Source organism: Amblyomma americanum, chromosome 1 (assembly GCF_052857255.1).
Source record: "Amblyomma americanum isolate KBUSLIRL-KWMA chromosome 1, ASM5285725v1, whole genome shotgun sequence".
NCBI classification, from domain to species: domain Eukaryota; kingdom Metazoa; phylum Arthropoda; class Arachnida; order Ixodida; family Ixodidae; genus Amblyomma; species Amblyomma americanum.
Window position 1 is genome coordinate 69,560,964 of NC_135497.1, and position 14,319 is coordinate 69,575,282.

The following is a 14,319-nucleotide window of genomic DNA, read 5'->3' on the forward strand; positions in this document are numbered from 1 at the left end:
TTCAGGTTCTGCTCCGATTTCCGCCTCTCCCTGTCCTAGCTCCTGTGTTAACTGAGCGGCGAGCTGGCGTGTTTTAGTGCGCGTTAGTGCCTGTACTTTTCCTTCTCCAAGGATCTGTCCTCGCTCACGCAATAGCCGGTCAGACCGGTTTGAGAACAGATAGGGATATTCCAACGGCATTGTTTTCGAGACGGCTGCCTCCGTCACCCGTTTTCCAAACGGACCTGAAATCTCAATCCTTGCCATAAGTAAGCAAATACTGTGCTCCTCCAACACCTGTTTAATCCACGTTACTTCTCCCGTGAAATATTCATACGTAACATAGGATGGGTGCACTACATCCATCGTAGCCGCACTGTCCCTGAGCACCTTACAATGGTTGCCATTTACCTGCAACTCATGAAGGTAAGGGCGAAGCAGCTCTAGGTTTTCATCACTACCGTTTACGTACGAGAACACCATTCGCTGGTTTCTACATCTTGCAGCGATGTGCCCTGTTTCTTGGCAGTTATAACACCGCAACGGTTGCCTGGCGTCGAACTCCTTTTTCCGCGCCTTTTTACCCCTTCGTCCTTCGTTTGACTGCCGCTCTTCTCCGGAGCCTTTTCGGTGACCTTTTTTGTGTTGCACCCTGTGTCACGTTTCCATTTAGAGCCGGCCGTCTAGAAGAAAAACACTTTCTTCAGGTTGTTCCTCTTTCTGACTGGCCTTCCTCCGCATTCACCTTTCTCCGCGTCGAGAATTCGTCGGCGAGTTGAGCTGCTCGCTCGACTGGCTCTACCTTTTCTTTGTCCGGTACGGAGTTTTACGGACGGTGTTGTGCTGCGGAAAAACTGTTCCAGACAGACGCACTCAACTACCTTGTGCTTGCTTTCGTACACGCCTGCCCCCTTAAGCCACTCTACAAGGTTGTTTTTCAATGTGTACGCAAACTCCGCATAATCCTCATTGCTTCTTTTTGTCGCCTCCTTAAAGCGCTGCCGAAATGCCCCCTCGGAAATGCGGCATTTTTTTACAAGAGCCGATTTCACCTTTTCATAATTTTCCGCATCCTGTTCGCTAAGCCTGGTGATCACATTATCCGCCTACCTCGCACGGTAAAAAACCTAGCAGGCGTTGTGACCACAAATTTTCTGCGATTTTGCTCTTTTGGCACGCCCTTTCATAGTTAATTAGGTACAGACCGATGGCTTCACGCATCTTGTAGCGATATACTCAATTGTCTGTACGGTGAGACTCTACCCTGTTTAATCTATCACTAATGCTTGCTCCCCAGTTTTGGGCTTCCAGACGCTGGATTTCGAGTTGGAGCTTCATCATTTTCAGTTGTGTCTGTTCTGTGGCTTGCTTTTCTTTTCTTCATCCTCTGTTTTCCTTTTTTTGCCGTTCTAGCTCTTTTTTTTCATTTCCCGCGCACTTTGCATCAATTCTTCGTCCGCATCGCTATTATTCATTGCTTTCATGATTCCCCCTTTCCTCATTCCTTTGTTTTATTCCACTTTCAACTCGTCACACATCAGCAACAGCTCTTCCTTATCAACCTTCCTGAAGTCCATGATCGCTGCCCCAAATGGTGGCTTTGCCCACCCACTAACGTTCTATGGTTCTGCGCAAACTATACTGTGCTACAGACACCCGATTACCAGCAGTTCAAACTTTTTACCCAGAGTGTAAAGCCTGGTGAATCATAGAACAAAGACAAAGCGCTCACCCGTACATGCAGAACGATGTCACCTGGTCCATCCCACCGCTGCCAACCAGTTGTTGAAGGTGGGGATCAGAGTCGCTTCTAGACACAACCTCGGTCAAGATGACGCCCGCTCGGACCCGGACAGGAGTGCCGCTGAGGGAAGGGTTCGTTAGTGGAGAAAGAAGACTAGGTTTATTTTACATATTTATAAGCTTTTAAGTTCAGAAGTGAGCTGCTTCAACTGCATCAGCAATCCAGTTTTATACACTGCGTCTTCCCTTAATTTCCCAGGTAGAGGACGCCCTCGCCGTGGTGGGTGTGGCTAAAACTTCCACTCTCACGCAAAGACAGACACCCCCGCACACATGGACACGCCCTGGCATAAGTTGAGACCGAGGGAGAGGGGTATACGCCCAGGACCCCGCCGGGCTGGCAGGAGGCGTCAGCGGGTCGGCCCGCTCCCCGCCTGTCGACGAACTTCGAAGAAGCCGAGGCGAAAATTCGGAGCACCCCGTCGGGAGATAATCCCCAGTGGTTCAGCCTTTAGCGATGGCCGGCGAAGCCTGTGGACGAGCCGCTGTGGCGATTTGTTCCCACGCTGGTGCTGTGCCCGGGAAGCCAGGAGTATTCGTGTCGGTCGAGAGGCCGGGGAAGGTCGGAAGACAGCTGAAACCACCTGGCAGGCTGCGGCGGCGACTCCTTACAGGGATTTCGCAGAACCCTGCTCCCTGCTTGCTCCACACCAAATCAAATCAAATCAAATCTTTATTCAGCATTCTTCCGCGTGTAACAAAGGAATGCTGGGACAAGAGCAAAAAAGCTGCTACAAGCAGCTTGACAAGGCCCTTGCCCCTGTTTGATTGCATTTACCGGACGAGCGCGGTAAATGCATCCCACAGACACCTGGCGACAGATGCTGTCTTGATGGCAATACTCGAGACCTGCTGGCGCCAATCCTAATACCAGCTGGCGTCAATTCCTAATAGGGCCAACCTCGTGCCCAACCCCTCTAGCCTATCCTAGCTTTTGGAAGGCGGCGCTATCCAGGTCATCATAGCAGTACCAGCGAAGGCTGGTCGACCGATCAAGGGTTATTGCAACCGCCAATGGGAGTCTGAACTAAGGATCCCATCCATAAGACAGATGCATATACCCTCTTTAAGAAATAAATGTTTATTCTCCCTCTCTCAAGGGGGCCCCTCCCAAGTTTGCCTGGACTGCGGTCTTTTGTAGCGATAGCTACGTTATGATAACATTTGGAGCCTTCAGCATGGCAGCACCGCCACCCTGTGGCTGCGCCACCACGCTGTCACGTGGTTGGTCACGTGGGGCGGAGCAGCTGCAGGCGGCGCGGCGCCGTTGCTGATCACGTGGTTCATCACGTGATACGTCGCGTCATCAAGTTCCACTCACACAGCTGTAAATATCACGTTACTCTAGGTTTAACCAGAACGAAAACGCCGCCAATTTTCGGCCAGGAGGACGAACGGGATGTTTCCGGTTGCGGCATGCACGCAGACACTAATTACCCGAGAAAAATAGCCTGCACATCTGTGTAGAAATATACCGGGTGTTTCAGCGAACACTAAAAAATTTTCAAAAGTAGGCTTTTTGAAGTGAAAGTATGGGTTTTGCGGCGTAGTATTACCAGGGTTGGCGGACACCAGAAAACCGGTGAATCGTCTTAACTGGTAAGCTGGTTAGTTATTTAGTAATTAACTTTTTCACTAGAAGATTTAGGAGCCTAGTTGCAATTAGAAAGTTGTAGCCGGTCGTTACAAACACCCATATCAGTTTCTAGAATTTCGAAAACGTGATTACCCTGGCCGCTGTGGCTAGATAAAATTTGGCTGGATCGTCCGAAAATAGATGCGATTTCGAAAGCATGCAGGCAAAGCAACCCCTCCAGTGCACGTAACAAGTAAAAAGAAGCCAAATTTTCTCGATCTGCAGCGCCAAGGGTAATGGCGTTTTTTGGAATTCTGAAAACTGATATGGCTATTACTTACGACCGGCTACAAATATCTAATTGCAACTAGGCGCCTAACTCTACAAGTTAAAAAACCAATTTTTTTTAAATTAATAACCAGCTTACAACTAAAGACAATTCACCGGCTTTCTTATGTCCGCCAACACTGGTAATACTATGACGCAAAAGCCATAATTTTACCCTGAAAAGACAATTTTTGAAAAAAATTTGAAAGTGTTAGTTGAAACACACGGTTTTATAGCGATTCTAGCGCTACCATTGTGGTGCAGTGCAGGTGCGTGTTGTGACACATTGAAAGTCGACCCTAAAATATTAGAATCCTGAAAAATCGTTGAGCGCAGCCATTTAAGTGGATTAATGAGTAAAAGTAACGCAGGACAGATTGGGTACGCAGACCTCGGCTGTTCGTTTGTACGGCCGCGCAGCATGATGTAGGAGGACGGGCATAAAGGCGGACGACTTGCGCAAACACGCAAGCGTGCCTGGGAAACGTGGGTAGTCAGAACACGAAGCCGCAGACGAATGTGCACGTGGGGGTCTCGGCCGCACGTGGTGGATCTGGAGGCGAAATATTTGGAAGAGAACTTTATAAAAAAGAACGCATTTTATTTTACACAGCGAAACTTACAATGGTAATGGATGAGCGTTGCAAGATCAACGCAGTTACAGACGCCATATAAATTAGGAGCGTATCCCTGGCTCATCTTCACTCATTTAGTTGTCGCTGACAAATCGATAGCATGCTATTATTGAGCATGCGCAGTGGCGTCGTGAGCGGTGCCACAAGGGCCGTAGTCCATAAGTGCGCAGGTTACGGAAAGCCGGTCACGCTAAAGAAATCCTCAGCCAGTCGAGTGTCCCCACGGCCAAGCAGAGGATAGCAGAGGCCCTGTCTGCATGGACGAAAAGCAGCAGAGCATGAGTGCTTGGAAGCAGGTTTGCAAAGACTAAAAATACAGCAGAAAATACAGAAATACAGAAGAAAAGAGAAGTAAAGCAAAAGTAAAGCAGTCAGAAAATGAAAGCTCACCGGTAGAAGTTGAGCGGCTAGCGGAAGGGTGTGACACCAGAGCTGAATGGTGGTGGCACCGTCTGGTTCTGGAACACGTATCCGCCGCTCTCCTCGATCCGCCTCGACTCTGCGGCGGCCTTCCTCTGGCCGACCAGCACGCAGACCTCCTGTGGGGATCTCTTCTCGATGGACGGCGGGCCCGACGTCAGCGCACCGAACCACATCGGGTCCGTGTTCTGGATGCCTCGCATGACCTCCTTGGAGACCGGGAACACGTCGACAGGGCACTGCTCTTCGTCGAGGGGCGTCGTGGTCGACTCCATGCCTTGCTCGGCCTTGACGCTCTCGACAGGGTCATCCCGAGTGGAGGCTGAGGATGCGGGAGAGAATGCGTCGCGCCAGCCTCGCTGGGCAGTGCTACCCCTCGTCGGCAAACTCATCCTGGTTCGAATCGAACGCCTCTAGCAGCGCTTCGTCTTCTTCTGTCCCGTCTCCGGCCTTCCACGGTCGTCGTCGTCTTTTGTGAGCCTCTGCTTCCGTTTCCTCGAGTTGATGTTCGACGCGAATAACGGTTGTTTTTATGCAGCCACACTTCCTCGGTGGCCATGATCTTCCCAACGAGGGTTGGCGACGTGAGCCAGTTTTTCACAGCCTGATTGATTAGCAATGTGTTTTCTGAGATGCTGTTTTCCTTCGCAACTTTTTCTCGTGGTTTATAACTCCGTTCTTCTTCTTCCTCTTCTTCTTCTCCTCAAGTCATATGGCACATACCCACGTGGGGGGGATTGGCCAAGGTATAGGGTAGAATGCCAATGAAGCATTTGCGCGGGGAAGGAAACGTCAGAAGACTGAATCAAGATAAAAAAAATTGGGAAAAATAAAATGAATTCAAGAGGTATGAGTCATCCGGAATAGAATCAATCTAGCCTTTTTTGGACATGCGAAAGAATTTTGTGTATAGCTAACAAGATAATCGATTAGTTGCACTTATGTAATCGTGAAGGTAGCCGCATACACTGCTTAACGGGAATCCCTTGGCACTCGCACCGAACGATAGAAGAACTGTGAGAGACAGAGGCAGTCCTAGTCTCGAAAGAGGAACCTCCAGATATTGCTTTCTCTGAACCGCGAACCGCCGGCAAGAGAGGAGAAAATGATCGATTGATTCAACTTGCCCACATGATACGCAAAGGTTTGTCGCAGCGAACCCGCACCTGCATAAGTATAAGTTTAATTGAGGGATTCTACATCGCAGTAGCGTCATGGACACTTCACAAAGCCTTGACTTACACCACCGGATATTCCATGGGTACTTTAGGTGTTGAAAGTCCACGGTATTCAGCAACGGATCACTCAAAGTGGCTGAAATATGTTGGAACCGCTGGAAACGTGAAGCTGCTAACAGAATGAGGTGAGGGACGGGATATATTACAGGTGCGCTGAGAGCTGACCTTGCCAATAAATCAGCCACCTCGTTAAAATAGACGCCTGAATGCCCAGGTACCCAGACCAAACGGATCTCGCGCACTGTGCTCGGAACAAAAAACCTAAGTGAACGAGTCAAGAAAGATTTTTCCGAATTTTGGAGAGAGACAATAACTGAAAGGCAGTCTGTGAGAATAAGAACCCGTGCGACATGTCTGGGAATTTTGAGAAGAGCCAAACCAATGGCCAAAAACTCTGCGAAGAATATAGGAGTGTAATCAGGGATACGAACGGAGTAGCTCCAATCTAGATCCTGCGAATATATGCCTATCGCCGCCTTCTCACAGCTGCCGGAGGCATCAGTGGAGAGAACAGTATGATGTGGAAAATTCTGTAGGTGTTCAGAAAGAAGACCATTTAGGGTATGTGCGGGCGTATGCTTCGCATGGGACGGGAAAATAAAGTCGTAATAGAAGACAAGATCAGCCTGCGTGTCAGCAACTCGTTGCAAGGAGATCAGATCAACCTGAAGCGGAGCTAACAGATTCTGCGTGAACCTAACTTGCGGAAGCTGATAACGTGGCCAGTGATTAGTCAAAAAAAGGTGTGGTTGGGATACAAAAATTGGAATACTAACGCCTGGGGCCGGGTCAAAAGAATTGAGGAAAGTACGCACTGTTAGAAGTTGGAAGCGGGAATAGAGGTTGGGGATACGCGCTTCCAGATAAAAGACAGCGTTGGAAGCTGATTTTGGGAGCCCGAGGCATAGCCGTAGGGCACGTCTTTCCAGTAAGGCTAATGGCTGCAGCTTGTAGTTCGCGCTACCAGAGAACAAGGGGCAACCAAATTCCAGAATCGGTCTCATATAAGCCTTATAGAGCAACAGTAGCGTGTCACGACGCATGCCAAACTTTTTATTGCCAACTCGGGTCAAACGGCCCAGTGCACGTTCCCCTTTAATAACATTATTCTTAATATGGTGTCGCCAGTCCAAATTTTGGTCATAAGTAACACCTAGGTATTTAACCGACTCCACCTGCGGAATTGGAGTGGAGCGGTAGGCTAGCGAGATGTACATAGGAGCGTCGGGTGGAAATACCAGCACGCCGCATTTGCTGACATTAAGTGATAAATTGATTTGGTCCAACCAGACTTAAAGAGCATTCAGATATGCCTGCAAATACCCGTAGAGCACATGAATATCATTTGCTGATGCGAAAAAAGCTATATCATCTGCGTATACATAAACTGTAACGTTAGGATGAATGGGGATGTCCCGAACTAATATGTTGAAAAGCAGCGGAGAAAGAACAGAGCCTTGCGGCACACCTCTTGATTGACCATAGGTATTAGAACAAAAAGATCCGTCTGTACAGAAGAAAAATCTATCTTTTAGAAATTCACAAATCCAGGCGTAGAGGTAATGCGGTGGTTGTAGTTGAGCAAGCTTGTTAATGAGGACTGTGTGCTCCACGCTGTCATAGGCCTTCGCAACGTCAAGCGTCACCAAGGCCGAAACTTCTCTCTGGCGCATTGAGAGTCGTATTCGGCTCTCGAGATCCACATGCGCGGACCATATGGAACAACCGCGACGAAAGCCAATCTGTGCGGGCCTGAGGCCGTTAATATGATGAACATGCTTTGTGAGGCGACTCTGTACTACTCTTTCTATTAGCTTTACTAAATTTGAGGTTAAAGCAATCGGCCGAATATTGTCTAATTGAAATCCATTGTCTGCATTTTTTAAAAGTAAAATTATTTTCGCAATTTTCCAACTGTGAGGAATCCAAGAGGTTTCCAATGACGCATTTACAATATCTAGAAGGTGAGTTGGAAAGTCGTGCGCTAAAATCTTTAACATGCCCACAGTAATCCCGCCAGATCCCGGAGCAGCAGAGTGCATCGAGGAAACAATTTGCAGGAGCTCCGACACGTCGACCTCAGGATAGTCCGAGCTGGGGGTGAGAGTGTGCAAAGGTTCTGCTTGCTGTACCTGGAAACGTAAGGCCAGCCCCTGCGCGATGCGTTCAAGGTTTTGCTTAGCCTCCTGCGGAGACATTACCATTGACCTTATGCGATTGGAGGCCGGAGAGCTGTTATTCTGCGCCATGAATCTATAGAGAGCCTTCTTATTCTGGGGTTTTGAGAGATACGTGTTTAAATTTTGATTATAATCCTCCTTTGCCTTTTTAACAGTTCTTTTGAAACATGCAGAGAAGAACTTATAATTTATCCAATTAGCTGGGCTCTGATTATAGGAAAGGCTTTTCCAGGCTGCTTTTCTACGACGATAAGCTTTCTCACACTCCTCCGTTCACCAAGGAGACGGCTGTCTGGCAGGAGCAGTAGTGCACACCGAGAATGCAGAACTCTATGCAGCATCTTGCAGAAAGGTAATTGTCCGCTGAGCTCTTTGTGCTCGACCTGAGCTAACTATGGAGGGGAGTGAGGCAGATATCAATTTTTTGTACATAATGTGGTTTAGAAATTTCATGGTTGCACCACCTTTTCTGATAGGCGAGGATATAATAGAAAAGGTTATTGGAAAGTGGTCACTAGATGTACCTGATTCTTCAGTTGACCATGCAGATACGCCAACCCCACGAGATGCTAATGTTAAATCTATGATCGAACGGGATCCTCCACGCATAAAGGTTACTGCTCCGGAATTACAGCAGCGCACTGCATTCATTGACATCCAGGACCACAGAAGCTGGCCGCAGGAGTCAGAGCGACTATCCCAGGCACTGTGGTGCGAATTAAAATCTCCTGCGATGACTGTGCTGTTTGCGCCGCTCAGTAAGGTGTCCAAACAGTCTGTCCTGTGAACACCGATTGGGAAGTAGACGTTAGCAATAGTGACTTTGGCGCACTGTGGAAGGGAGATTTCAACCGCCAACAACTCACAGTAAGGGCGCATAACTGTCTGCGAGATTGATGCCCGGTGACATATTTTCGTAGAGATCATAGTTATTAACCCACCACCCCTGCCATTAACGCGATCTACCCTGAAAACACGAAATTTTTTAAATGTGAATGATTTAAGTGGAGAGAGCCACGTTTCTTGTAAATTCACAATATCTGAATTATGTTTATGAAGAAGTAATTCAAGATCCGGTAAAGAAGAAAGTACGGAGCGACAATTCCACTGCATAACTTTTAGACCCGCCATGATTATCGACTGCTTAAAGAGGCATCAACAGCCTCCTTCAGCACATCAGTCTGGGGAATTAATTTGGGGGGTCCTTTCTTTGCTTTGACTTGCGGAACAGCTGACTTCGAGGGTGAGGAAGAAGCTCGACGCTTCTGGGAAGTGGTGAGCATTTCAACGTCCATGCTACAAGGATCTACGTGAGCGACACTGTCAGGAGCGCTGTTGGCAGGCAGTACTTGGGGCACGGTAGGAGGCGACATGGAATGACTCTTACTAGCAGCACTCGGGAGTGATGCCGGCGTAGCCGCCGAAACATGTGATTCAGTAGGCAGAGATTGGCCAGCAACAAGTTGAGATAGAGCCTCGGTGAAACTGCCCAGCATTCGCTCGACCACCACAGAAAGAGCCTGTTCTACTGAGGACACTATTGAAGTAGTCAAACTTGACGGTATATCAGCAACAGAGCTTCGCGCACGGCTGGCATATGTATTATCCCTCCGATCCAGAAGTGCGTAAGCATCTGCTCTCGAACATCGTTTCGCTTGAATGATATCGAGCAGGCTTTGTTCGTCGGCTCGTTTCGAGCAGTTGACATCATCAGCTGAGTGGTTGCCCTTGCATAGGCAACACTGGGGCTGATCAGAGGCGCAGCTGTCATCTGAATGCCCTTCTCCACAAACCCGGCAGCGGGTCGCCGACTTACACGCTTTACCACTGTGACCGAAACGCCAACAGTTGTTGCACTGAAGAGGACGGGGCTGCAGAGGGTCCACACGATACACTATCAGCCAAACCTTGAGTTCAGAAGGACAGGAGGAACCAGCAAACGTAGTGATAACTGACTCTGTCGCAACACGCACACCATTGAATTCTCTACTGCACCGGTAGACAGAAAGAGCCCCCACACCTGCATCCTGCAACTCCTTCAGTATATCCTGCGGGGAAGATGCTGGGTCCACGCCACGAGCAATACCTTTGGAACATGCGAGCTGTTCCGGGATGAAGGCTTTAACCGCTAAGGACTGAAATATTTTGCACTGGAGCAGGTCTGTGACACAATCAATGTCAGCGGACCTGCAAATAATGCCTCTCCGGCCGAACGGTCGCACCTCAGAGATCTCGAGGTAGTGGGTAGTGAGAGATCTTAGCTTCTGCTGAAGGACCTTGGGGCTTTTCATCTTGATCGTTCCCTCACCCATCGGCACGAGAGCCACAGGGATGATGTCAATTCCATTTTTACGAAAATTTTCTAGCGGCAAGCTTTGGGTGGGCAAGCTGGCAAACCAGGTTGCCGTCCCTCCGCCCGGGGAGGTCAGCGACATACCTGAGCCAAACGCACCCTCAAATGCACATTAACCTGGCCTACAGACCTAACCTGAGACCTGGCCAAATCCCCCACACAGAACGGCCTCACCAGAGATGACCACGTAGGCACCACCAGGACACCACAGTTGAGCTCGAAGCCAAGCACCAGCAAGAACACGTCAGCACCGTCCACAACTTCTCAGCGAGCTCCGTTCTTTCCAGGTCATCTTTCCGTCTGCCTCTATTGCCCGCTGTTGGTAGAATAAGCCTTTATTGCAAACCAAAGCTTGTGTTGTGTAACCTCGCTTTCATGTCCTGCCGTCCGTGTTCTTCATGAAAAGGGTAGAAACGGAAAGTTTCCGGTGTCAGTTTTTTGCCTGGAAAGTGGCCTGTACGCCTAGTAATCGCAAAAATGATGTCCGAACACCAATGTGAAGGGCTAATAATTAATTACGAAGATTTTGTACCGGCAGTTTCGGTCTCGGTTGGCACCAGTGCAGAACACCTTTACATCACGGTTGACCGGCCAACCTGCATGGACGACCACAATACTGATGCCGGCGGCGTCTCCGGCAAGCACTGGTTGCTGTGCAGAACCACTCGGTTCGGTGACGTCACAACAATTGGGGCAAGTGCACTCTGTTGTTACTAAGTGTTTGTGGAAATGCCGAGCGGCTCCGCGGACAACATTAAAAATCATACTAAATTATGTTCCACTCATACCCTGCGGCGGAAACTTGCTAGAAGACATTTCCTTACGCCCACAAAACAAATAATATCGTTTCGTTCGAAGTTTTGTGTCCGTGCCCGTTTAAAGGGACTGAGGATTGACTGGAACAAGAGGTTATGGCAAAACGAAAAAAGCTTGCTTTACACTGATACATTGGTATGATAGCATCAAGCGGAGCAGCGCAACCGCATGAGGCCTAAGGGAGATATGATATTATTATTAGATATGATATTAACGCCAAATAACTACTATTCTTCGTTGACGCAATAAATCGCAAAAACTGGCTGAAGCGAAGGTCTGCGGTGAAACCTAGGTACTGTCACGCGCCACACCACGTGACCACATATCAGTGTACATAACGTGACTGTTGGTGTTCTTTTACTTTATTATAACTGAACAGAGTCGACACGCTCTTCAGTATGTCTTCTCATGTAAAGAAAGTTTTTGTTGAAAGCCGAGGCCTTTGTATCAACGAGTAGAACGCCGGAAAAGAGGCAAACTTAATAACATAAGGGACGATGTGGGCTACACGGCAATACGGAGCCCTGTCTCTATACTAACATAGACTAAAAAAAACATATGTCTTTAGAACCACGCTAGTGCGGCAGAAATTTTTGACAGCCACAGCGCTTGAACTGGATCGGAGTGTTGCTCATGAAGAGATAGCATAGAGCGCAGACTAATAAGCATCTCTTCACACACATAGGCAATATACCAAGTGTTTAAGGGAAGCCCGCTGGTAATTTTTAAAGTAGGGTTTTTGAGGCAAGGAAAAGCTTTTTGTGGCATAGAAATACCTGTGTTGGCTGACGTCAAAAAACGAAAAAACAAATCACGTTGACAATTAAAGGAGTTAACTAAACAGTTCTAAACTTTTTTAACGATTACAGATAGGCGCCTGATTTCAATTCAAGATCTATAGCCGGCCGTTAATAATAGCCATATCAGTTTTTAAAATTTCGAAAGCATAATTACCCCCCCTCCCCCGCCATCGGGCCTTTGCATACTTGGGCTATTTCTCACGCCATTCGAAAATCGCATACCGGCGGAGGGCGTACAGCGACGTCCATCAAATCGCGTCACTCGGTGACGTACGTGCCACATGACAATCTCTACCCCGCCCTCATTGAGGTGTTCCCGCGTCTCGCTGCTTTGCTGCTCCAGCATAGGTGCAACAGAAAATATATACTAAGCGGATACTTGGCGCATGAAAATTTCCACAGAACATCTTGAAAATAGGAGGAACTGATCGTTTATTTCTCAAAGACGTTGAGGTGATCGAATTAATTCAAGACTGAAAACATGAATACGGTTGAGATTCTTTGAAACTCGGGTTGCAAAAACTATTCGAAAAATGTTTTAGGTAATAGCCAGTTCTAGACAGATTTTGCTTTAACGAGGTGACGCAATAAGGGTATCCGAGTTCTGGAAAGTTGGAATCACCGCACAGTAAAATTTGGGGAACGGGATTCGGAATTGCAAACTGTGGAGGACAGAGTGGGAATAGTTAATGTCAGCAGTTCGATGGCATGCAATTTATATACCGGGGAGAAATGTTAATACACAGTGGGACACTGTGTATTAACATTTCTCCCCGGTTCGATGGCATGCAATTTATATACCGGGGAGAAATGTTAATACACAGTGTCTCACTGCGCCTCTTAATGCCAGCTGGGAGGAAAAAATTCGAGGAGACACTTCGCTCCCCCTTAAGGGCATGGAGCGATAGGTTTTTTTTTTTAACTTAATTTCAAAGCCTTTATTTCTTTCTTACGAAGAAAGAGAAAGCTGAGGCAAAAATCCTGTAGCGCCTGACGAGACCTCAGCTTCCTTGTACAGTTTGCTATACAGTGCAGCGGTAAAAAAAATTGAACATGTTACAAATCAAATAAACATTCAACCTATTACAGAACAAACCAAAGAGAAGGACGCTCGAACATTGCATGAAACGTGATCTCAGCGGAGCTACAAAAATGACAAAAAACCAGACATAGCTTACGCAAGGAAAATAAAAAAGTGAAGTACACACGACTTTTCAACGTAAATAATACTGTTCAGACTGAAAAAGAGGCTGTATTTATTACGTAAGCTAAGATTGTGTCAGAACGTCAGTGCATAAAAGTTTTAGGATTTAACATGTCATTTTGCATTGAGTAGCGGTCGGTTATTTCAATAAAATGTTTGAGAGAAACCCTGAAGTCTAGATCAAACGAAAAATTTTTTATGGCGGCAGTCGCTTGATAGATCATTTTCTGTGTCCCCGTAGTTGGTACGCGTCCTAGAGACTAATTTTCTATGTGATCGGAGGTTATACTGTGATGAGGAATTGTCTGGAATGGTATAATTCCGCCGGTTTTTGTAGATGTGTTGGAACAAACGATAAATATATATCTGATCTACTTTAAGCAAATCGTGTTTGAGAAAGAGAGGTGCGGTAGCTAAATATTGGGGATGACCGTGATACCCTTCGATTGCTCGCAGTGCCTTCTTTTGTACAAGTATCAATTTATTGTTCTTGCTTTTAGTCGTAGTGTCCCGGACGAGACAACAATAAGACAATTTGGTTTTATGGTTTATGGGGGATTTAACGCCCAAAAGCGACTCAGGCTATGAGGGACGCCGTAGTGAAGGGCTCCGCAAAATTTCGACCACCTGGGGTTCTTTTACGTGCACTGACATCGCACAGCACACGGGCCTCTAGAATTTCGCCGGAGGCGAAATTCGACCGCCGCGGCCGGGATTGAACCCGCGTCTTTCGGGCCGGCAGCCGAGCGCCATAACCACTCAGCCACCGCGGCGGCTAATAAGACAATTTGGAATAAAAAAAGTGCATAGTACATAGATAACTTCAACCATTTAGGAAAGAGATGGGAGATTCTATAAAAAACAACCAACTATTTTACATAGATCAGATATAAGATTAGTAACGTGAATATTCCAAGGAAGAGTTTCTGAAAACCAGACACCGAGGAACTTGAGACTGCTCACTTTATCAGTTATTGTGTTCCCGTAA